Source organism: Pan paniscus, chromosome 14, assembly GCF_029289425.2.
Source record: "Pan paniscus chromosome 14, NHGRI_mPanPan1-v2.0_pri, whole genome shotgun sequence".
NCBI lineage: Eukaryota > Metazoa > Chordata > Mammalia > Primates > Hominidae > Pan > Pan paniscus.
Window position 1 is genome coordinate 55,893,548 of NC_073263.2, and position 26,166 is coordinate 55,919,713.

A 26,166-nucleotide genomic window follows, 5' to 3' on the forward strand; every position below is an offset into this window, starting at 1 on the left:
ATATATAACTATACTACCTTCTATATTAACAGCTGAATATTTTAAGTCTGTGTACAGAAACATTAGCTGACATTCACCTTCCTAGTCAAGTTGAAGGAATGACTAAGTAAAAAATTAGAGAAAACTAGCCAGTTAGTGGAGCCAAGACACATGAAAAAAAATAATAATTTATTAAAGTCTCCATCCAGATGTACTGAGAATTCAATCAATTAAAAAACATTCTGGACACTGCTTAGGCAGTATTACCATGTTGCATGTTGCATAGCTCTGCAGAGCTTGCTACTCATTGTATTTACATCCAGCATGGTGGTAGCCTCAGCCCAGTGCTCATGTAATTTGTGCGTTTTTAATTAAGAATCAGCAATTACCAGAAGTAGGTTGCTCTTTATTTCTTTAAATAGATCCAAGTTTCTGACCTACATTATTTTCCTTCTCTCTAAAGAACTTTTCTTGCAAGGCAGATCTTCTGGCAACAAATTTCTTCAATTTTTGTTTGTCTGAGAAAGTATTTCTCCTTTACCTTTCAAGGATAACTCTGCAGAGTATAGAATTCTAGATTCAGGAAGGGATTTTCTCTGAACCTTTTAAACATTTTATTCCACTGTTTTGTAAGCATGGTTTCTGAGAAGTTGGAGGTAATTCTTATCTTTGTTCCTCTATAGATAAGGCTTTTTTTTTTCTTCCTGTCTTCTTTCAGGATGTTTTGCTTTATCATTGCTTTTTTGTGTAGTTTGAAAATGCTATGTCTTGGTGTAGGGTGTTTTGGGTTTGTTTTGTTTAACCTACCTGTTGTTCCCCGGACTTGTTGAATCTGAGGTTTTGTATTTGGCGTTATTTTGGGGAAAATTCTCAGTCATTGTTACAACTATTTCTTCTGTTCCTTTCTCTCCTTCTGGAAATCCTATCATATTTATGTTACACCTTTGTAGTTGTCCCACAGTACTTAGATATTCTTTTCTATGTTTTTAATCTTAGTTCTCTTTAATTTTCAGTTTCAAAGTTTCTATTGATACATCTTTAAGCTCAGAACCATGTCCCCTCTACTCTTGAGCCCATGAAAGGCATTTCTCATTTCGGTTACAGTGCTTTTGATCTAGCATTTATTTTGGGTTCATAGGATTTCTATCTCTCTGGTAACATTGTCAGTATGCTCTTTCATACTGTCTACTTTATCCATTAGTCTTTGGCATATTATAGTTTTTAAAAAAATAATTCCAGTTTGATAATTCCAACATCCTTGTTGCATCTGGTTGATTGATTGATTGATTTTTGCAGTAGTTTTTGGAGTACAGATGGGTTTTGGTTACATGGTTAAGTTCTTTAGTGGTAATTTCTGAGATTTTGGTGCACCCATCATCCAAGCAGTGTACACTGTACTCAATATGTAGTCTTTTATCCCTCCCCCCTCTCTCTCACTTCCCCACAAGTCCCAAACATCTATTATATAATTCTTATGTCTTTGCATCCTCTTAGCTTAGCTTCCACTTGTCAGTGAGAATATATGATATTTGCTTTTCCATTCCTCAGTTACTTCACTTAGAATAACGGCCTCAAGCGACATCCAAGTTGCTGTAAAAGGCCATTATTTTGTTTTGTTATATGGTTAGCAGTATTCCATGGTGTACATATACACCACATTTTCTTTGTCCACTCGTTGGTTGATGGGCCTTTGGGTAAGTTCTATATTTTTGCAATTGCAAATTGTTCTACTATAAACCGGCATGTGCATGTGTCTTTTTCATATAATGACTTATTTTCCTTTAGGCAGAGATCCAGTAATGGAATTAATTGCTGGACTTAATGGTAGTTTTACTTTTAGTTCTTTATGGAATCTCTATACTGTTTTCCACAGCGATAGTACTAGTTTTCATTTCCACCAGCAGTGTAAAAGCATTCCCTTTTCACTACACCCACGTCAACGTCTATTATTTTTTGACTCTTTAATTATGACCATTCTTGTAGGAGTAAGGTGATATCTCATTGTGGTTTTAATTTGTATTTCCCTGATAATTAGTGATTCTGACCATTTTATCATATGTTTGTTGGCTGCTTGTATATCTTATTTTGAGAATTTTCTATTCATATCCTTTGCTCACTTTTTGATGGGATTATTTATTTTTTCTTGCTGATTTGTTTGAGTTCCTTGTAGATTCTGGATATTAGTCCTATGTTGGATGCCCAGTTTGTGAATATTTTCTCCCACTCTGTGGGTTGTCTGTTCATTCTGCTGATTATTTCTTTTTACTGTGCAGAAACTTTTTAATTTAGTTAGGTCTCATTCATTTATTTTTGTTTTTGTTGCATTTGCTTTGGGGTTCTTAGTCATATATTCTTTGCCCAAGCCAATGTCTAAAAGAGTTTTCCTGATGTTATCTTCTAGAATTTTTATGGTATTATGTCTTAGATTTAAGCATTTGATCCATCTTGAATTTACTTTTGTATAAGGTGAGAGATGAGGATCCAGTTTCATTCCTCTACATGTGGCTTGCCAATTATCCATTTGTTCACCATTTGTTGAACAGGGTGGCCTTTCCCCACTTCATGTTTTTGCTTGTTTTGATGAAGATCAGTTGGTTGTAAGTATTTGATTTTATTTCTGGGTTCTCTATTCTGCTCCATTGGTCTACATTCCTATTTTTATACCAGTGCCATGCTGGGTAACTATAGCCTTGCAGTTTAATTTGAAGTTGGGTAATGTGATACAGCCAGTATTGTGTTTTTGCTTAGTCTTGCTTTGGCTAGGCAGGCTCTTTTTTAGTTCCATATGAATTTTAGGATTGTTTTTTCTAGTTCTGTAAAAATGATGATGATTTTTGATGGGAATTACATCAAATCTGTAGATTGCTTTTGGCAGTATAGACATTGTGACAACATTGATTCTGCCTCTCTGTGAGCATGGGATGTGTTTTGATTTGTTTGTGTCATCTATGATTTCTTTCAGCAATGTTTTGTAGTTTTCCTTGTAGAGATCTTTCACCTCCTTGCTTAGGTATATTTCTAAGTATTTTATTTCATTTTTGTAGCTGTTGTAAAAGGTACTGAGTTCTTGATTTGAGTCTCAGCTTGGTCATTGTTGGTGTTTAGCAGTGCAACTGATTCATGTAGATTAGTTTTGTGTCCTGAAACTTTTCATTTATCTTTTCATTTTAGATGAGTCTTTAGCGTTTTCTAGGTATATGATCATATCGTCAATGAACAGTGATAGTTTGACTTCCTCTTTTCCAGTTTGGATACCCTTTCTTTCTTTCTCTTGTGTGATTGCTCTGATTAGGACTTCCAGTACTACGTTGAATAGTAGGGTTGAAAATGGATATCCTTGTCTTATTTCAGTTCTCAGTGGGGATAGTTTCAACTTTTCTCCATTCAGCATAATGCTGGCTTTTGTGACATCTGGTTAAAATGTTTGCTTGCTCTGTCTCTTCAAATTGTGTGGGGTATTTTTTTTTTCTTTTTGGTATACCTTGTTATTTTTTCTTGATAGCCAGTCATGATGTACTAGAAAAAAGAAATTGCTTTAAATGGGCCTTTAATAATGGTGGCAAGATGGGGGGAGAAGAAAAGCATTCTATAGTTCTATAATTATGTTTTAGGTTTTTTTTCTTTTTTTGTGTGTGATCTTACGCCATGGACTATGAACTTCACAAATATTTCTTAGGAGTTTTATTCCCCATTAGGTAGCCACAATCATAAGGGCTAGTCTTTGGAAAAAAGATATCTACTTGCATTGATTTAAGAATATTGGTGTTAAACAGAGCGTCTCCAGGTAAAGATGAAGCCCACCATGGGAATTTCTTCATCTTTGGAGAAATGCCACCTAGCTATTTTCTCAGAAATTCAGAGAAAGAAAAGATGATGTAGAGGAATAGGATCACCTTTTAAAGTCAGAAAATGAATGCTTCACAAAAAAAGAAAGCAAGAAATAAAATGAATGTTTCAGATATATGTAAGACCTGCTTAGATAACTTGGACAGGTCTGAAAAGGAGAACATTAGTGGAGGTTATTGTGAAGTAAGAGCCAAAGTGTCAAAAACCCAAACAAGTACATTGTGAATAATCATAAGTGAATCTTTTCTCTCAGAAGGTAGGGCCAGTATGTTTTTCAGAATGAAGTTCAGAGCTTCCTGGAGGCATAAAATATTACTTGAAGTTACATATCTAAGAATAGACTAGAAAGCAATTTTTTCTGTCATAATTACAGCAATTGAAGCAATACTAATATATTTTGTTCCAGAAGTCAAAGTAACTTTCTTAGCAATCAGAAAAATCCAGAAAACAATGTTTTATATATATATATATATATATATTTTTTTTTTTTTTTTTGAGACGGAGTCTCGCTCTGTCCCCCAGGCTGGAGTGCAGTGGCACAATCTCAGCTCACTGCAAGCTCCACCTCCCAGGTTCACGCCATTTCCTGCCTCAGCCTCTTGAGTAGCTGGGACTATAGGCGCCTGCCACCATGCCCGGCTAATATTTTGTATTTTTAGTAGAGACGGGGTTTCACCGTGTTAGCTAGGATGGTCTCGATCTCCTGACCTCTTGATCTGCCTGCCTCGGCCTCCCAAAGTGCTGGGATTACAGGCGTGAGCCACCGCGCCCGACTGTTTTATATATTTCTAAAGATATAGCTCATTAAATAATTTCTAGTCATCTGTGGATTACCTAAAGAGAAGACAGGAATTTCTTTGTGAGCATTCAGCAGGGCATCTCTAGATGGCAGGTATGGTGACAGGTATACAAATTTGCACATCAAATTATTTAGAATGCTAAATATGCTAGTTAAAAAATAATAATAATAAATAAAATTCAGGAGTTTGGGGTAAACTGCCAGTACTGAAGCCTTTTCTTAGATAGCTAATCCATTTCAGGTACCAGATTAGAAAAGACATTCTCTCTCCAGTTACTAAAGGAAGGGCAAAAATCTAGTAGTCCAAAGAAATGTAGCAGGACAGGCTATACTAAAATACAAATAATAAAAATAAGTGATCTGATCATCATAATTGAGAGACTAATTCAAGCTTAAGGGCCGTGCCCACCTAACTGGGCCCTTTGGACTTTCATGTATCTCAAATAAACAGTTGTTAGGAACCTGAAACTGATGTAACACACTTTTTTGGATTGACAATGTGTCCACCTTGTTCTAGTGAACAAGATGGAAGACTATTGAACAATGGAATATAACAGTTATCAGGAAAAATTGAGGACTTAGGTGCAAACATTTTGAAACAAAACGAAACAAAAACAAACAGGAAAACCTCCGACAAGAACCAAAATCACATGGTACAGTACAAAAACAGGCACATAGACCAATGGAACAGAATAGAGAGCCCAGAAATAAGGCCACACTCCTAAAACCATCTGATCTTTGACAAAGCTGACAATAGCAAGCAATGGGAAAAGACTCCTCATTCAATAAATCGTGCTGGGATAACTGTCTAGCCATACACAGAAGATTGAAGCTGGACCCCTTCCTTATACAGACCCAGAAATCAACTCAAGATGGATTAAAGACTTAAATGTAAACCCCCAAACTATAAAAACCCTGGAAGACAACCTAGGCAATACCATCTTGGACATAGAAACACGAAAAGATTTCATGACAAAGACACCAAAAGTAATCACAACAAAGCAAACAATTGACAAGTGTGATCTAATTAAACTTAAGAGCTTCTGCACAGCAAAAGAAACTATCAACAGAGTGAATAGACAGTATACAGAATGGGAGAAAATATTTGCAAACTATGCATCTGACAAAGGTCTACCATCCAGCATCTACAAGGAACTTACTTAAACAAATTTACAAGAGAAAAACAAATAACTCCATTAAAAAGTGGGCAAAGGACATGAATAGACACTTCTCAAGACATACATGTGGCCAATGATCATATGAAAAAAAAAAAGCTCAATGTCACTGATCATTAGAAAAATACAAATTAAAATCACAATGAGATACCATTTCACACCAGTCAAAATGGCTATTATTAAAAAGTCAAAATATAACAGATGCTGGCGAGGTTGCAGAGAAAAGGGAATTCTTATGCACTGTGGGTGGGAGTAAATTGGTTCAAACATTGAGGAAAGCAGTATGGCGATTCCTCAAAACTAGTAGCAGAACTGTCATTTGACCCAACAATGCCATTGCTGGGTCTATACCCAGAGGAATATAAATCATTCTACCATAAAGACACGTGTGTGTGCATGTTCACTGCAGCACTGTTCACAATAGCAATGACATGGAATCAATCTAAATGCCCATCAATGACAGATTGGATAAAGAAAATGTGGTACATATATACCATGGAATACTATGCAGCAATAAAAAGTTATGAGATCATGGGACCATCCATGTGGGAACATGGATGGAGCTGGAGGCTATTATCCTTAACAAACTAACACAAGAATAGAAAACTAAATACCACACGTTGTCACTTATAAATAGGAGCCAAACAATAACTTATTAACACAAAGAAGGAAACAAGAGAGACTGGGGTCTCCTTGAACAGGGAGGGTGGGAGAAGGGAGAGAAGCAGAAAAGATAACTATTGGGTACTGCGCTTAATACCTGGGTGATGAAATAAAACGTACAACAAACCGCCAAGAGAGTTATTTACGTGTGTAACAACCTTCACATGTACTCCCCCAAAAATAAAAATTTAGAACAAAACCATCTTCTTTTAACAAAGCACATCTCCAGATGTTGGTGTCTCAGGTTAACAAACTACAAAAACATGTTTATAGGGAGAGAGAAAACAAAATCACATGATAAATTGGTAACAAGCGTGAATAGTTTCTAGGGTACCCCCCAAGCAAGATTCCTGCCAGTTGGACTTTATGGCCTTGTGTACTCTCCTCCTCTTAAGTGAGGGAGGAGCCTGTGATTTGCTTTAATCAGTATAATATTGCAAGGGATATGGAAGGTCACCTCCATAAGTAAGCTATTTTACACAATACTCTCTTGCTAGCCCACTTGCTCTAAATACTCTCTTTGCAGACTTGATGAAATAAATATTCATTTTGGGGAAGCCCACATGGCAAAGAACTGCAGGTGGCCTCAAGAAACTGCAGCACCCTCTAGGACCCTCAGAAGGCAGCCTTTCAGCCTCCAGCCAACAAAAAACTAACTGCTGTCATTCCTGTGGTTACAAGAAAATAAATTCTGCCCAACAACCTGATGGAGCATGGAAGAAGATCCTTTCTTAGTAGAACTGCCAGATGAAAACTTAGTCTTGGCTGACTCTGATTACAGCCTGAGAGTGTATAGTAGAAACCAGCTAAGCAATAGCCAGACTCCACTGTCACAGAGACTGCAGTAAGAAATGCATGTTGCTGTAAGTTGCTAAATTTGTGGTAAGTTGCTATACAACAATTAATAAAAAATCTCTAAAATAACTACCAGAAAAACTCAATTACAATCAGAAATATTGTCCCTACCTCCCATGATAACTTATTTGCTAATTATCATGTAATAGAATTGTTTCCACAGGGTTAGAGTGACTACTTTGAATATTCCTAAAGATTTACAGCATTAGTCAGTATTGATAATACAAGTAAGAACTGGCTCTTCTGCAGCTATTGAAGAGAAAATATACCTTGCGTTCTCAGTTTGAGTTTTATAGAAGATGGTACAATCTGATTTTTGAAGTCTTCACATGGCAGCCAGTGGTAAAGAGATAGAAACTTTTATTTTCCTTTCTGTCTGAAAAGGCTCACTTCCAGGAATTCATTTGAGTGGTTGTCAGCTGGGTTAGTCTATCCTGTCCACAACCCATTTCTTGGAAGACATTATCTAACAGAGAAGAGATTTCCAAGTTCTTTCTGATAAAATCTCAAAGTTTGTAGTTAATAGTTGCCATTTACCATAGCAGTGAACTGTCTGACGTATACAGAGACTGTCTTCTCAAACTGCATTTTATCTAGCCTTATGGGAAATGCTTTCTATTTAGCTCTAAAATATAGTCATGCATTGTTTAACTATGGGAGTATGTTCTGATAAATGCTTCGTTAGGTGATTTCGTCATCGTGTGAACATAATAGCGTGTACTTAACAAACCTAGATGGTGTAGCCTACAACACTCCTAGGCTATATAATATAACCTATTGCTCCTGGCTATAAACCTGTACATGTTACTGTATTGAATACTGTAGGTAAGTCTAACACAGTGGTATTTGTGTATCTAAACATAGAGAAGATACAGTAAAAATATGACATTATAATCTTATAAGACCATTATTGTATATGCAGTCCATCATTGACCAAAATGTCGCTAAGTGGCTCATGACCATAATTCTATGTTATTTGCCATGGAAAGTTTTCCAAACTCTGTTAATTATTTTATCAATTCCCTCAAAAACTGGATCAAATGCCATTAGAAACTAATGATTTGTCATAAATTACCTTGCCTTCCTAACCCAAACCTTTTCGGTTTCCTATCCTGCAGAGTATTGTTTTAAAAATGGACTGTGCTTTGTATGCTTTATTCACAATAGCAATTCCAGGTGCATATGAAGATAAAGGTGACTAATTAGGTTGCTGCTTATTCTCAAGGAAGTAATTAGACATCATTAGGGTATTAATTTTTAAATTAGGGTTTGCTTTCATGTGGAATTTAGATAGGACTTTGTCTTTGTAGAAACATTCTTGAAACTCATTCATTTGTTCAAAAAGAAAAATTAAATGTCATTATTAAGATCTACCTTTCTGAAAACATAGCCAACAGCAATTTGGTCTAAAATTTGTCAGCTTTGCACAAAAAAGGCAATTTGAACATTAGCAATCAGTCTTTCAAGGAGATTGCTATCTGCATACAAAGTTGTGGATTTACAAAGTCATGAAATCATCATCCTCATAATGAGTATGAACAACAAATTCCTGTCTTTTGTAAGTTGCCGGAGACATAAAAGGCTTTAAGGTGCACACCATAACCTCAAGGAGGATGTCTAAGGTTTTCTTTCTTGGATAGTTTCAGATAACATTTAAGACTTTGTTTTATGAAGAACACCTTACCACACTGCCCCTCATACTTGTGTATAAATAGAAAAAAATTCTTATCAAGAGCTTAAATATGTGGTCACATAAAACATGTGTGAGGCACACATTGTAGGTCCTTAAATTCTTTTCCAAAATAACACTCCTCACTTACCAAAGTGCCTGATACTTCAACACTGAAGGTTTTCAATCTTCTGAAATCCTGATAAATGCATTTATACTTGAGACAATTTCTTTTTTAAAAAAACTTATCAACTTGTCCCTTTAAATGTATTACTCTTAAAATACTAATTTCTTCATCTGTATAATAATGATATTATCTTGCCTAATTCTTAGACTTTTTGTAAGGATTAAATTAGTCTGTGTATAGCACTCAGAATAGTGTCTGGCAAATAATAAGTTCCCAATAAGTGTAAAATATTATTATTTTAGCTTTACTGTTGCTATTATGATCACTAGCTGCTATGGGATGATGTGTCTTCTTCAAAATTCAGGCATTGAAACTTAATGGCCACCATTGTGGCCATTAAGTCCTGAGATCACAATAGTTATGTAACCAGAGAAAAATGAATTTATCTCTTTCTAATATTTGAAAAATGGGGAAATTAACAAATCTACTAGTCATACGTTGTGGGAGATTATAAAAATATAAGTGAAAATGCTTTGTAATGTAACTACAATGTACATATCACTTTCTATTCTTCTTCTTATATATGTGACAATTAGGGTATTTTCTATTATTGTTTTTGTCTATGAATAGGACATAAACAAATCTTGTATAATATATTTTTAGTATTCTCTGTACAATTGAGATGTACTTTTGCATATTTGGAATCTATTTTGTGAAATTAATCTTTTTTTGCTTCATGGCTGAACATATATATATACACACACATATATATACACACACATATATATACACATATATATACACACATATACACATATATACATATATACACACATATATATACATATATAACTTTTTTTTTTTTTTTTTTTTTTTGGAGACGGAGTCTCGCTCTGTCCCCTCGGCTGAAGCGCAGTGGCGCGATCTCGGCTCACTGCAAGCTCCGCCTCCCGGGTTCACGCCGTTCTCCTGCCTCAGACTCCTGGGTAGCTGGGACTACAGGCGCCCGCCACCATGCCCGGCTAATTTTTTGTATTTTTTTAGTAAAGACGGGGTTTCACCATGTTAGCCAGGATGGTCTCGATCTCCTGACCTCATGATCCGCCCGCCTCGGCCTCCCAAAGTGCTGGGATTACAGGCATGAGCCACCGCGCCCTGCCTATATATATATTTCTTAAAGTCAATCTTGCTTTTGCATGTGAAGTTAATTTGCCACCACAGTTTCTCTGCTTCTACAGTTAAAACTCGATACATTATTGTTTTTTGTCTGTTTGTTTTTGAAGCAGAGTCTTGCTCTGTCGCGCAGGTTGGAGTGCAGTGGTGCGATCTCTGCTCACTGCAAGCTCTGCCTCCTGGGTTCACACCATTCTCCTCCCTCAGCCTCCCGAGTAGCTGGGACTACAGGCACCCACCACCTAATTTTTTGTATTTTTAGTAGAGATGGGGTTTCACCTCATTAGCCAGGATGGTCTCGATCTACTGACCTCGTGATCTGCCCTCCTCATCCTCCCAAAGTGTTGGGATACAAGCGTGAGCCACGGCACCCGGCCACATACTGTTATTTTATAGAACATGTAACTTTTTTTTTCTTGTTTTTGAAACTGAGTCTTGCTCTGTCTCCCAGGCTGGAGTGCAGTGGCACAATCTTGGCTCATTGGAACCTCCGCCTCTTGGCCTCAAGCCATTCTCCTGCCTCAGCCTCCCGAGTAGCTAGGATTACAAGCTGTGCCACCATGCCCGGCTAATTTTTGTATTTTTAGTAAACATGTGGTTTGACCACGTTGGCCAGGCTGGTCTTGAACTCCTGACCTCAAGTGATCCACATGCCTCTGCCTCCCAAAGTGTTGGGATTACAGGCGTGAGCCACGGTGTCCAGCCGAAATTTCTTTACATTTCTTCTGGATCCGCTGATAAGCTGATTTCCAAGTGAGTTTTGTCGTCTCATGCTTACATTATAATTATTTAAGTTATATATTAGCAAGTTTCACACCTGAAAGGTTTAGAATAACTTGTCTTGTTTTCAATACTGAATGCGGTTTATTAGTAGAAAAGACCACAGACTTTGAGTCATAAGATCAGGTGACAGTAGGAACTGAGTTCTTACATGCTAGCCAGTAAAAACCAAACAACAACAAAAGAAAACCTCTCTAAGCCTCTTCTCTTTATGTGTAAAGTCATAAATGTGTCACACAATTTATTTTAACTTTGTCAGTGTCTTCCCTATTTCAATGTATTATAATCTCATGTCTATCACCATCAATGATTATACCCAATGCATATTTTTATTTCTCAGGATCTAGGACTTACACATTGCACTTTCAACCTCTCACCACTATCTGCTTCTTGAAAATCCTCTCTGATAGTACCATCTTGTATGTTTATTCACTGTGGTTTTTTCTCTTTTTTTTTTTAGCTTTTCATTTCAAATTTTGTGGATGCATAGTAAGTGTATATATTTATGGAGTTTCTATAGCTTTACTGAGTATACCTCAGAAAAGTCTCTTGAAAATTGTACCTTCTTTCTTGACCTATAGTCATAGCTATAGTCTTTATTGTATCAGAAAAAGGTTATTGCAATAGTCTCAATAATCTTTTAGTGCCTAGTTGTTACTCCTTTCATTAGAAGAAATGTTTGATATATGATTCTGAAAAGCAAAGATAATCCCTTTTCCTCCCTATTTAACTGCTCTTGTCATTTTAAATAGGAAGTTGATTATCTTCATTTGGGAGTAAACTGCTAGCCCCTTGTTTTGGAGTGTTAGATACTTGAGATTTGTTGTTCCTAAAAGGTTACGAAAAAATAAAATTTCACTGTTAAGGAGATAATAACATATATTACATTTACATTTTAAAACATAAAATGCATAATTTTTACAAGCTAATTTAGATTCTAGGACTCAGATGGCCTGCCTGTGCAGCTTGTATTATGATAAAGCATGTTTGTAGAATAAGAGGGGGAAAGGGAAAAGAAGGGAAGGGGGTAAGCAGGAGGGGTGGGGCAAGGGAAGAGAGACAGGAAAGAAGGAAGACAAAAAGGTAAAAATCGTTCTATCGGTCTAATGCCAAGTAAGTCCCTGATCTTCTCTTTATTACAGTGAATGAGAAAATCTGTCTCATTCCTTGAGGTTAACAGCATACTGAGGCATTGTTGTTAAATAACATTTATTGAATATCACGGAGCAACAAAATTCAATAATACTTACATTTTGAAACCACATGTGATTTTCAAGTTATATAATAAAGAACAAAGAGCTGGCTAACAGTTATATTATTAATACATATATTAAGAAAGATAAGTAAACATGTGTTAGAAAAAGCAGACAATAACTTGACACACTGTATCAAGATGGGTTAATTAGTAAAACATTTTGAAAGGAAGATTAATTGTCACTATTATACCAAAAACACAATATCCTTTGATATCCTGAAATGTGAAAAATGGTGTAGCGTGCTACTTGGATAAGGTCTATTCTGAAAAAAAATTAAATCAGATTTGCTGAGTTTTCAGAAGCAAGACTTTTCCTTGAAGGGTAAATGAAAACAGCTTCCTAACTTAAGATCTTAGATACCATTAGTCCCAATGAAGTTGGTGATTTCTTTTGGGAGGGTTTAATCAGTTTGTTGTGACATGGTACCAGCAACTCAATTCTATAAAACAATTGTGATTGATTACTGCTTTTCCATGAATTGGCCAGAAGGGAGCCTGAGAAAATCACTTCCACAGGCTGCCTTGTAAAGTGCAACTTCTGAAAATGATGGTGTTCTGAATTTGAACTATATTTTTTGTCTCATAACTATTCATAAAAATATCTTTCATTAGCCATTTTCTTTATTTTCTAAAGAGAAAATATCATTGATGGTTACAGTGCTAGAAGTTGCAGCAATTAACTAACTGCAATGACAGGTGGTGAGGTTAAGCCTTTTTGTCAAACACTGAGCTAGTTATATATTGACATCTTCTGACCGGAACACAGCGGGTACGCTCAGAAGGCCACTTCCATGTCTATTAACGTGCCATGGTCATCCGGAGGTTTTCTAAGCCAACAATCAGTGCCCAAACTGAGACTAGGACTGGCTATTTATAAGTGAGATGAAGGTATTCTGAATAAAATGTGTCTCTTCCCGTTTTATTTTGCTCTTACTACCGTTATCACTTTTATATACAAGGCATAAGATATCTTGCTTTTGCCGCTTCCTACATCATTATACATAGAAGTATACACTTTCAGGGACGTTTTTAAACAAGGTAGTGAACGAGAGTGGGTATTCATTATTACTTAGGAGGAAAAACATGAATTTATTACCTCTTAGAAAAAGCTGAATTAGGCACGGCACTTACAGCTCTTGTCTAGACAGAGACATCTTATCCCACATATCCACTGGGATTGAACAGTTATGTGGGATCATTTTGAGTAGGGAGGCAATATATACAATCTTGAAAGAGCTGCTTTGCTAGAGAAGCAGCTTTACCTATCCTTTCCACATACCGTGTTAAAAATTACATATTGTATATATTGTGTTTGCCCAGTTATGAACATTCATTCCAAGTCCTCAGAATAATCTTAATCATTTTATTTTCTGTAAAACTAGGTAAGGTGGAAAATTTATCTATCGTTACCCACAAAAGGAAATTACAGAACTTCAATGTAAAAAAAGTTCTCTATGTTAAGGTATGATCCAATTAACTTTGAAAAAGTGACTTTAAAATATTTGGCTAGATCAGCTTTAGGCTCAAATGAGGTAGGCGAATACTTCTGTGGTTTAAGTTAGTGTAACTGAAATAGGCATTTTTGCCCCAATGTCTTCTTTTTTTCTCTATTTTCCTTGTCCGGTGCCTTCCATTAAATGATAAATTTCACAGAAAAAAAAACATAAAAAATTAAAACCTATATAAATCATTAACACTTTATATTAGTTTATTAAGCTAGCTCCATTATTTTTAAGATCACTAGTGATTTTATAGAGGAGTTGGAGAAAAGGCCAGAGGTGGATTAAGAAAATGTCTGGAGCCCAAGTAGAGAGCCAGTGGGAACAATCTGGAGAACTAGTGCAAGGAACAACTGGGAGCCTGATAGAAAGGACCAGAAAACACAAGGTTAGGCACATGCACAAATTTGAAAGGGTGGATTCTACATACATTTTGCCTTTAAAGCTCTCATGAGCCATATTTTCTGGATTCACTGATTTTTGAGAGAGAGTAATCAAGCAAAGGAATGTGAGGATGACTTGATCATTTATGCTTTGCAGTATCTTTTTTCTTATTAAATCCACTGAAGTTAATATGTGAAGAAGATAGTACTACCTAAAATATAATAATTAAGCTGTCGCAGCTCTTCCATTGTGAAGTACATTTGACAATTAATGTCATGGATTAGATTAATTATAGACCATTTAAATGATACTGTTTTGAACTTGAGCAAAAACATTTGTTATACTTCAGAGCACTTTAATAGGGTTTTTGAATACCTCATTATAATTTTTCACTGGATTCTTTCAACAACAAAATATTCGAAAAATCTTTAACTTTGTTGACTATCAATGTTTACTTCGTTGACTGTCATTGTTTTCCAATCCATTTGATAAACATTAAAATCATAACAAATAATATTATATTTAAAATTTGAATCACTAAGTAATTAATTTATCTTATAAAACTCAAAGAAAATCCAAATGTATCTCTTCCTAATAGATATGCCCATTGAAACATCTTGCAACATCGGTGCAGTTTATGAATGTTTCCAAAACAAAGATTCTCAAGAGGCATAGTAGAATGTTTGCACTGGGGTTTATTTGAGAGAAACACCTGAAATTGCCTTCCAAATAACTTTATAACAAAATGTAATGTTTGTTTCAAAACTTTAACCTTGTATAAAAGTCTAAAGAAGTCTAGTAAGTTATAAGTCCTTGTAAGATCCAAAATGCTAAGAATGTATTGAGTGATAGCTTCAAGTTAAGCAGAATATGTTTCCTATTTTAATTGAAAATCTTGTTTACCTGTCTTTAATTTGCTTATTTTTAGTGGAACTTAAAGTTTGAATTCCAGAGCCTGAATTAATGTTGGTTTCTGTAGTCCTTTAGAAACAGTTACTAAATATATGACAAGTCATTTAAAATATAAGCTAATGTGTCTTTGGCATTTCTCAGAACATTTTAATTACATTTCATTAATTCAGAATAACCACACATTTGAATTTGCCTAAATATGAAAAGGATGAAACCTTAGGTGGTTTTATGGATCATTAAATTCAACATGAAATTATATAGCTGTAGCTCACTAGTTCTTTAAATTTTTACTATTAATATATGCATAGATACTAGGATGCTTAGAGAAATAGCATTGCTAGATCATGTATTAAAAGCAAACTACATTTGTATCAAAGAAAATATAAATCTAAAACATGACTACTGTTATATACCCAGATCATTTTTAATGATTCATCATTGGGAACAATAATCTTTAAAGTATTACATATTAAAGAAGATATCTTTGATTACATTTGCTGCAATAATTACAAAATCACGAAATGTAAAACTTCTGTTACTTTGGGACCTGTCCGTCTAATTTCAAAGTGGGCAAAATATTTGACCCATCTTCATTCCTCCTGCTAGGGGTCAGATATGATGGCTGGAGCTCTAGCAGTATTTTGGACCATGTGCTGATCTCAGGTGAAGATGGATATGAGAATGATACAACAGAGGGGGCTTAGGACACTGATGCTATGAAGCCATCAGACCAGCCCTCAATTGTCTTCCTTCAGGGTCTTTCATTTGTGAGAAAATTAAATTTTTATGTTATTGAAGCCACAATTACTGTCCTATCTGTAGCTAAACTTACTTTTACATGATTCAAACATTTCACATTATTTGGCTTTGATTTATACGTGTTATTTCTGGTTGACAATTCCACCTAACATATGAAAAAGCCTTGATTTTAATTGTCGTATGTTATTCATCTTGATTGTACAGGCAGCAACATTTCCATGACTTTTTCACTTTTGGCAGCCAAACCAATCACTCTTTTTGTTCCCATTATTTGTTTACTAAATAATGGAAGAGAAATGCTACTAAAACCCAGAATAGGGTCAGGGTGAGAATGGAGAGTATGGGAACAAAGGTATGGATAGTGACTATTCTGAGAGTGAGCAATAATTCAGCAGAAAAATACATCTGGTAGAATTGTTGTGGGTGAGGAAACATATGTCACCTCTCAAGCAGAATGCTAACTTGTGGGTTCCTTTCTCGGCATTGCCTAAAGTCCGTCTGCTGAACCAAGGATGACAGTAAGACAGCAATGGAAGAGAAGGCATTTCCAAAGCCCTGAAGCATCAGATTGGCATCTGTGTTACTAGTTCTACTGTATAATATATATTTGAGTTAAAAGTTACCATATCTTTATTTTAATTTATATGTCTTCGGACACTTACTTTTGTGTTTGCTTTTTGCAAGCATATAAAGTAGAAAACTAATTCTCATTAATTACAGTGTGGGAAAGAGGTAATGCATTGAGACTGGTGCCCAGGACAGAGGTAAGTGTAAGGAGCCCTTCATGGCTCCTAAATTACAGATTATATATTTAATTTACTAAACACTAGAACAGTTTTAGCAGGAATGATAATTTTTTTTAGTTTGTTATCTTGGGAGAAAGTCTCCATCACTATATTTTGTAAGTTAAAAGCTTGTCAAGGATATTCTGTTACAAGGACTCATTTTTATAAGCATTACCCTAAACATAAAGGATGCATAGGGGATTTGGGCGGATAGAAACAATTTTCGCCTTCCCAGAGATTTTAAAAATTTATTCATTTATTCTTTCTTATGCTATATACAGTTTTAAGAAATTATTCCAACAACACGGCTGGAAAATGGCACATGGACAAAGCAAAGCTCTTCCTTGAGATGCTTCACAATGTGTTCAGGGAAGTTATATACAGGGGAAAAATTCTTCTAATTATAATCTGTTTTTCACAGCAGAACTATTATGCAAATCAAAAATCAGAAGAGATTTTAATTGTGCTACTTGTTTACATGGCTGCTGATAGAGCCAGCTCTTTGGTCTAAGACTATATAATTTCCACATGGTGATACAGAGTTAGGAATAAACTACCCAGGTAAGATCAGAAAAGTTTTATCAAAATATGGTATTAGACTTTGAGTTTTGTGGAAAAATAAGCAAGTAGGAAAGACCCAATAGGCTGGGAGGGAAAGCCAAATATTTAAAAGAGAGAGGAAAATTGGTAATCATAGTACTATAGAGGAAAGAAAACATGACATCAAATTTGAGGAGTTTTGGCTTAAAAAGAAAAGCAAAGTAAAATGAAGAGAGAAACAGGGAACATTACTGTCTCTAAAATTGAAAGAAAACAGAAGAGCCATGTGTAGAGATGATTAGGTGATTTGGTTGTAACACACAGGAATTACAGACCCTCATCTGTTATTTCCCGTCTGTAAAGGAATAAGTGAAATAATATGCCGAGAGTGGGGGTGTTTGAGATAGATGTATAGCTTGATATTGCTCTCCATACTTCACTATATCTGCTAATGGTAACAAAAGGAGATGAGCAAGACAGAAATAGTTCTCTGAGCCATATTGATACCTCCATTGAGATTGGAATTTAAGGTACATTTATTGAAACTCCACTGCTCAGATGGTTCTTTTATTTCACTTGGAGACCGCTTTGCTGAAAAGAAGAAATGTACTCAATGGGAATTTTAGAAAGGGTACATGTGGAACTTGACATATTGAAGGAGTTGAGAGAAAAAATATGAGAAATTCAAGTGAAAAATGATGGTGGGAAGGCCCAGAAATAATTTATAAATATCTGAGCATGGGTTGGGGGTGAATTGAGGTGGTGTATTAGCCAAGAAAAAGATGAAAGTGGGTATTAAGAGATTTAAGGACTTGATAAAGTAGCAGATCAGCATTATTGGGAATGAAAGCATGAGACAAATAGGGAGATAAGTAGTTGTGGTCAGAATTCAAGTCTATAGATGTTTGCAAAGAAAACACTAATCTGAGGTATTAACAAATTAGAGCTGACATAAAAATCATTGGAGCCTCGAAGTGCAAGGGACTAAAAGACTGAGTTATGTTGAGTTTATATTTAGATAACTTCAGACTTATTCAACACATTTTTTTGTTAAAATGTAATAGAAACAATTTTGAGAACTAGGAGGCAATATTGAGAAAAAATTGACACAACATTTTTAAGCACGGGCCTTAGTGATATACTCAGCCACAAAACAAGTAAAATGTTAATGTAATTTTAGTTAGTAAATCTATCAGGGCAAGGACAGTAGAGCAGCCATGAGAATTTCCTCAATATCCAGGGAAAGCATATCTGCAAAGTAAGCATCTGGGAAGAGAACTTAATGAAGTTAAAAATAATAAAACATATGAATATTTGGAGCAAGAACGTTCATGATCATGGCTATAGCAAGTACAAAGCCCAGGGATAGGCATGTTTGGTGTCTTAAAAGAACAGACCAAAAACAGATGAAAACATGGAAAGCTGATCCAGCATTATGGGTTGATAAGAATAACAATAACTTGGACTCAGCCCATGATATTAATAATTTTGTCTGACTCCCACACTAACCACAGTAATAAAAAGGAGGTACGTGATCTCAAAGATACATGACAGTGCAATTGGATGCAGCTCCTTGGTACCATATGCATTCTTCACTGGCATATGTCCAAAATTCTATGTCTTCAGTGATCCATGTCTGTGGAAGAATCCACCAGGTCAGAAGGACCCATAACATTGGCTTTATTGCTTTTTACACACACTTAGAGTAAGCAAGTAGAAGGAAGAACAAGGGGATCGGGCACAACAGCACAAGTTGTCTAGCCCTAAATTTCATATTCTAGAATCTCCATTTCTCGCTACATCATATTTTTTTAACAAAGTTAGTTTTCCATTTCATTTTATCTTTCATCATTGGACCTACTCACAATTTCAGTACAGAAAACACAGCTATTATATTAAATTTTCTAGGACATAGTAAGAGTTTTATTGTAAATATTAAGAAAAACCATTGAAGTGTTGAGAAAAGAGGAGTGAGAATATAATTTGTCATATAAATGAATGGGGTAGAGGAAAGAAAGAAGGCTATAGGAAAACTTATTAGTAAGGTATAATAAAAGCCAATGTATTAGAAGGAGATGCTGGCCTGAGTAATTGCAATAGAATAAGTGAGATGGGATAAGATTTGTATAGTATTGTCTATTTTAAAATGTTTTAAATCAGTGATCCCCCAATCTTTTTGGCACCAGTGTGGGGAGGGATGATTTGGGGATAAAACTGTTCCACCTAGATCATCAGGCATTAATTAGATTCTTATAAGAAGCATGCAATGGAGATCTCTTACATGTGTGGTTTACATTAGGGGTTATGCTCCTTTGAGAATCTAATGCCACTACTAATGTGACAGGAGGCAGAACTCAAGTGGTAATGATCGCTTGCCCTCTCCTCACCTCCAGCTGTGCTGCCTGGTTCCTAACAGGCCACAGACGAGTATTGGTTCACGGCCTGGGGGTTGGGTACCTCTGTTTTAAATAATAAATTATACATCATATGCTCATGGATAATATATGTGGAGTGTGTGAAAGAGGAGTCAAAGGTGACTCAAGGATTTCTTGTTTGACCCGTTGTGAGTAGTAGTACCATTTGTTAAGATGAAAAACATTGAAAGCAAAATCACATTTTTATGGCAGGGGTAGTATGGGGTTTTGTTTTGGTCACGCTAAGCTTGAGATGCATATTAGACATCTAAGTGAAGATATCAGAATATTTGGGTCTTGAGTTCAGAGGGGATGTCAGGGCTGTAGATGCAAATCTATTAGTCATCATCATATGTGGAGACTGGCTGAGATCAGTTAGCAAATGAGCAAATGTAGAAAAAGAAGAAATCCCTGAACAGAGCCAAGACACTTGAGAATAAAGAAGTTAAGATCAACTGTTCAGAGGCCACAATGCAATTGAATAATTGTTGGGGTAGATGTGCTATAGAGATTTTACAAGAAAGAGGAAAGATTAAAGAAAAGGTGAAATTATTTACATTTTTATGTTGAAAAAGGTACAGCTCTTGTTAATCCAAGCTCTGGGCTGTGTGCATGGTAGAAAGTAATTGAGATAAGGAGGATACAGGCATTGAAAATAACAAGTTAGATTGTTGGATGAATCCTCTATATGGACCTGAGATAAACATAAAAGGATGGCAAGAGTAATAGGAGAGATATAAAAAAAAGAGAATAAATAAACCATATAATAAAATGAGTAAGAATGAGTGATTAGAGGAATGGTAGATTACGGTAATAGAGAAGCTAGTGATTTATAGGCTATTAGGTATTCAAAAAAGCTCAGTTATTTTTGTTACTGTTTTTGTTTTAATATTTTAACTAGGATAGAAGAACAACAGTCTTGAAGTTGTATAATGTATAAGTAGAAAACCTATCTTACCCTCATATCCTGTGCCGCCAGGTTTCAGGGAGAAAAATTATGTGATAGGACTGCACAAGAATTCCTATCTCAAGAGCACTCAGAAAATAAATTCAGAATACAGGAAATTTTGTTACAGAGTAACTTCTAGAGACACAATGGATCATGAATGCTATGTACCGAGCCATATAGGGGTAACAATCTTGGTGACAAAGGGATGACATGGAGTCCTTATATGCTTCATGTTGCCTTAGATACCAAAAACTAGAACATAATGAAATTAGTATTATTGGTCTCACAGGGAAAAAAGATAATGCCAATGATAGCCTGATCTTATAACAATGAGGCAGGAATCATACGTGTATGGGCCAGATGAGATAGTAAGGATAAGTGGGGAGGAGCCAAGATGGCCGAATAGGAACAGCTCCGGTCTACAGCTCCCAGCGTGAGCGACGCAGAAGACGGGTGATTTCTGCATTTCCATCTGAGGTAGCGGGTTCATCTCACTAGGGAGTGCCAGACAGTGGGCGCAGGTCAGTGGGTGAGTGCACCGTGCGCGAGCCGAAGCAGGGCGAGGCATTGCCTCACTTGGGAAGCGCAAGGGGTCAGGGAGTTCCCTTTCTGAGTCAACGAAAGGGGTGACGGACTCACCTGGAAAATCGGGTCACTCCCATTCCGAGGGGCTTAAAAAACGGTGCACCACGAGATTATATCCCGCACCTGGCTCGGAGGGTCCTACGCCCACGGAGTCTCGCTGGTTGCTAGCACAGCAGTCTGAGATCAAACTGCAAGGCGGCAGCGAGGCTGGGGGAGGGGCGCCCGCCATTGCCCAGGCTTGATTAGGTAAACAAAGCAGCCGGGGAGCTCGAACTGGGTGGAGCTCACCACAGCTCAAGGAGGCCTGCCTGCCTCTGTAGGCTCCACCTCTGGGGGCAGGGCACAGACAAACAAAAAGACAGCAGTAACCTCTGCAGACTTAAATGTCCCTGTCTGACAGCTTTGAAGAGAGCAGTGCTTCTCCCAGCACGCAGCTGGAAATCTGAGAACCGGCAGACTGCCTCCTCAAGTGGGTCCCTGACCCCTGACCCCCGAGCAGCCTAACTGGGAGGCACCCCCCAGCAGGGGCACACTGACACCTCACACGGCAGGGTATACAGACCTGCAGCTGAGGGTCCTCTCTGTTAGAAGGAAAACTAACAAACAGAAAGGACATCCACACCAAAAACCCATCTGTACATCACCATCATCAAGGATAAGTGGTCTACCCAATAACAAGCAATAATATGCCAGATACAGTGGCTCATGCCTGTAATCCCAGCACTTTGGGAGGCCAAGGGGGGGGCAGATCACTTGAGGTCAGGAGTTCGAGACCAAACTGACCAACATGGTGAAACCCCATCTCTACTAAAAATACAAAATTTAGCCAGGTTTGGTGGCATGTGCCTGTAATCCTAGCTACTGGGGAGGCTGAGGCACCGGAATGGTTTGAAACCAGGAGGTGGAGGTTGCAGTGAGCCCAGGTGGCGCCACTGCACTCCATCCTGAGAGACAGAGCCAGATTCCGTCTGAAAAAAAAAAGACAAGTAATAATATAGGTTTCCCCTCACCAAATACATTGGTTTTAAGTATTCGCATTGTGGAATAATTAATCTGTCCAGCTAAAGCAAAGATTCTTATACCCTTTATATAGTCCATTGTGAATATTGTTGAGTCCATGGGAAGAGTGCTTCTAAGTAAGGATGAGGAGCTCTGTGAGGCCCCCTTCTATCTTGCCTTAGGCAGTGTTGAGCTAGGCAGACATTGAGTATTGGAGACCTTTCTTCAATGCTACCATGGATAGTGTTAAGAACAAAGGAAGCGTCGAGAAGGATGACGTCAATAATTGAGGTGGAGGTAAATATAATCCAACTCATAAAGGACATAAGTGTCTGACAAGAGATAAATTGTAACAATAAAAAGGGCAATAAGACAATGGTAATTTCATTAGTTGGAATTAACAACAAAATCACAAAGTTTTACTCATGAGGCTAAAACACAAAAAGCGTTTTTTGAGAGACCATGGTGACAGAAGAACACGGCATTACTTCATTTTCCCCTAAGGGAAGTGGAAGACAAGCAGTCCCCATATAAAGTATATAACAAAGGAGAGCCATCACTTGTTAATGTGAAAAGAGTAGAGAGCAATCTCTGAAGAGGGTAAATTAACAAGAAAATAATTGAAGTAGAAATTTCAGAGGTTTTTGGTCAACAGGATTGAGAAAGAGCTCATAATGTTGGATTAATGTATTGGAAAACATTTACAAAATATAGAAGTAAGGTTACAGATTAAAATAATACATCATAAAATAAAATTATGTCCTTAAATTTAATGATTAAACCTTCCAACTTAATATTATTGTTCCAAAAATGCATTCTTAATTAGGTCATTGAATATCCTCATAATTGGTGCCTTTGTTCCTGAAATTAATGCCTTTAAAGCATTATTAATTGAAAGAGCTAATATGTAGTACTCATTATGGGAAGTTCTATTTCAGCAAAATCTGGAAACAGGTTAGCATATGGGCTTCTCTCTGTGTGTGTATATATATATTATTTATATATATGCTATACATAATTTACACACGTGTGTATGTTAATACTATTAACTAGTGATTTATCTGATATTTATTGAAGTATATACGTTATGTGCACATAGAAGGCTGAATAAAGCTAAGATTTCCTCAAGAAGTTCAATATAGACATTAAGGATTTACAAATAGATAAATACACAACTTATATTAAACCACTTGAGACAGCTATGTACAAAGTGTTTAAAAACATGGCTCAATAGATAGGCAGGTGCAAAAATGTGTATATATTACAAATATGTGTATGTACATAGAACTTCATTTGTAGTCTTATTTTGACAATGAATGGTGTTTATTTTTTGTTTAATCAACATGTATTTATGGCCACATTTAACAACCCTCCCTCTCCTCTTAATAAATATTTGTAGTGTTGGCTACAACTCTATCTGTTCTTCTTTCCAGTAAAGTTATCTCATTTTTCATTTGCATGCTTTGCGTGGGCATTAGTCCATGTCTCCATATTATAGATGTGGACTTTTGACCCAGAGTATAGAGTAATCACCAGTCTCAGTAGCTGATTCATGGATGTTTACATAAACAAATGCAATCTTCAATATGACGAATCTGCCAGACCTTTTGAAGAGGACGTTTTATTTTCATGAAGTTACTGGCCTCTAGAGCAGATGTGACTCTTAGGCTAGTATGACTGTAGCTTCTAACAGCTTTATTTCTCTATACATAATGCTCTTTTCCTTGAATCTGTTACTGTTGATTATTCACCTGGAAAATTCCTACTGATACTCCAAGACCATCACTCTCTTTGTTCTTAAAAGAGTTAGCTAATTAAGGAATTCTTTCTAAGAATTCCTTAGGTGTAGCCATTTTATTTCATGGTCGATACTTCTATTGGCTTGGGCTTTGCCTCCATTATAATATAAATAAGAAATAATTATCTTATTGACACACTTTTATTATAATATTGATTTTATAAATGAAATATTGAAATAAGGGATGAATTGTGATCCAGATGACATTCTGATTAAATGGTTTGAAGACCACACTGTCTTGCCTTTGGTTAGATGCATATCACTAAGAATACAAAGAGAGAATATTAAAATAAAACATTATGCTTACTACATTAAATATTTCTATGAACCAAATATGAAATATAAGCAGCATAGTGAGCATAGTGGACATGAACAGTCTACTGGTTCTTAGTTTTATAAAAGGCAGAGACAGACTGGAAAGTATGCTTTTTGCTTTCCAAATAAAATGATGAACTGGCATCAAGCTTTCTGTCGAGGTGAGACTGCCCATTTGTGATAAAAAGTTTTGAAATAGGTTGCTGTTCATATTTGCCTGGGCTATAGTTTATTGGCAGCTGTATGCCTACGGAGAGGAAAGGAGCACACAGTACCTCCTGAGGACAGTTTGAGTCAAGTTTCCATTAGGCATATGGATGATGGACATATCTGAAATGTCCCCAATGTTTGGGGGTCAGGCTTCCCCAGCAACCAATACATAACTTGATTCTGTTTAGCTTTTTTTTTTTTTTTTTGAGACAGAGTCTTGCTCTGTGGCCAGGCTGGAGTGCCGTGGCACCATCTCGGCTCACTGCAACCACCGACTCCCGGGTTCAAGTGATTCTCCTGCCTCAGCCTCCCGAGTAGCTGAAATTACGGGGACGCACCACCATGCCTAGCTAATTTTTGTATTTTTAGTAGAGATGGGGCTTCACCATGTTGGCCAGGATGGTCTTGATCTCCTGACCTAGTGATCCACCTGCTTCAGCCTCCCAAAGTACTGGGATTACAGGCGTGAGCCACCACACCTGGCCCATAACTTGATTCTGGATTACAGACTTTAGAAAAAAAGCATGAAGCCAATAAATAGAAAAGAGAGACCAAAAAGTAAAAGAGGAAAAATTAAAGATAAAAATATTGTCCTTAAAATGATCTTGCCGAGCAAATTTTCAAATATGAAAAAATGAACATAAAACTAATCAATGCTAAAAAAGCATTGATTGAAAATTAACTCCTTTAAATGAAAGAAAAATAATGAAAGCATCTAAAACACTTAAAAATAATATGTGTAATGCTCCAGAGACATAAATGAGGAAATGATATTCATAATAAAATAAATTAGCAAAAAAACCCTGGTAGACATTACATACAAAAGACAAACATAAAAAAATAGAAATCTTGGAGATAAAAAGTAGTATTGAAATTTAAACTCTAGGATGGACATGGTCAAATACATTGCTAAACATAAGTATATATACCTTAAAAAAGTACAACTGAATTATACTTGAGAGAGCTTAGAAATAAAAATATAGCCACTGAAATTAAAAATTCTAGGTTTAATGTAGTCAAATAATAAATAATTTAGAATATTGTGTTGAGAAATTCACCCATATTACAATATAAACAGATTAAAAAGATTAACAAAAATATTTTTAAAAACTAAGAAACTTGAAGAATAATTTGAAAAAACAACATAGGCCAATGAGATATTTTAAAGGGGGAAAATAGCTGGGATACTGAGGGAAACATACATAAATGTAATAGGTGACACTTTTCCAAAACTAAAGGTAGACATAAATTATCAGATTTAACATTAATTCCAAGGAGCAAGAAAGAACAATAAAACAATTTTTTGGACGGACGCAGTGGTTCACGCCTGTAATCTCAGCAATTTGGGAGGCCAAGGCAGGTGGATCACCTGAGGTCGGCAGTTTGAGACCAGCCTAACCAACATGGAGAAACCTTGTCTCTGCTAAAACTACAAAATTAGTCGGGTGTGGTGACACATGCCTGTAATCCCAGCTACTCAGGAGGCTGAAGCAGGAGAGTCACTTGAACCCAGGAGGTGGAGGTTGCAGTGAACCGAGATTGCACGATTGCACTCCAGCCCGGGCAACAAGAGTGAAACTTCGTCTCAAATAATAATAATAATAAAATAATAATAATAAAGTAAAATAAATATTTTTTAGAAAACAAATAAAAAGTACTCGACACATCAAGGACAATAATATAAAAGCTTTAAAAG

General features: G+C 36.3%; 1 long non-coding RNA gene across 1 annotated transcript in view; it reads right to left on the minus strand.

Moving 5' to 3' along the window:
* LOC129393644 (uncharacterized) overlaps positions 1–21,532 on the minus strand; it is a 92,778-nt gene extending 71,246 nt beyond the window's left edge. The window contains exon 1 of the long non-coding RNA XR_008620640.2: positions 21,203–21,532. This is a non-coding gene — a long non-coding RNA (uncharacterized LOC129393644). The remainder of the gene's footprint in view (positions 1–21,202) is intronic.
* Positions 21,533–26,166: the final 4,634 nt, after the last annotated feature.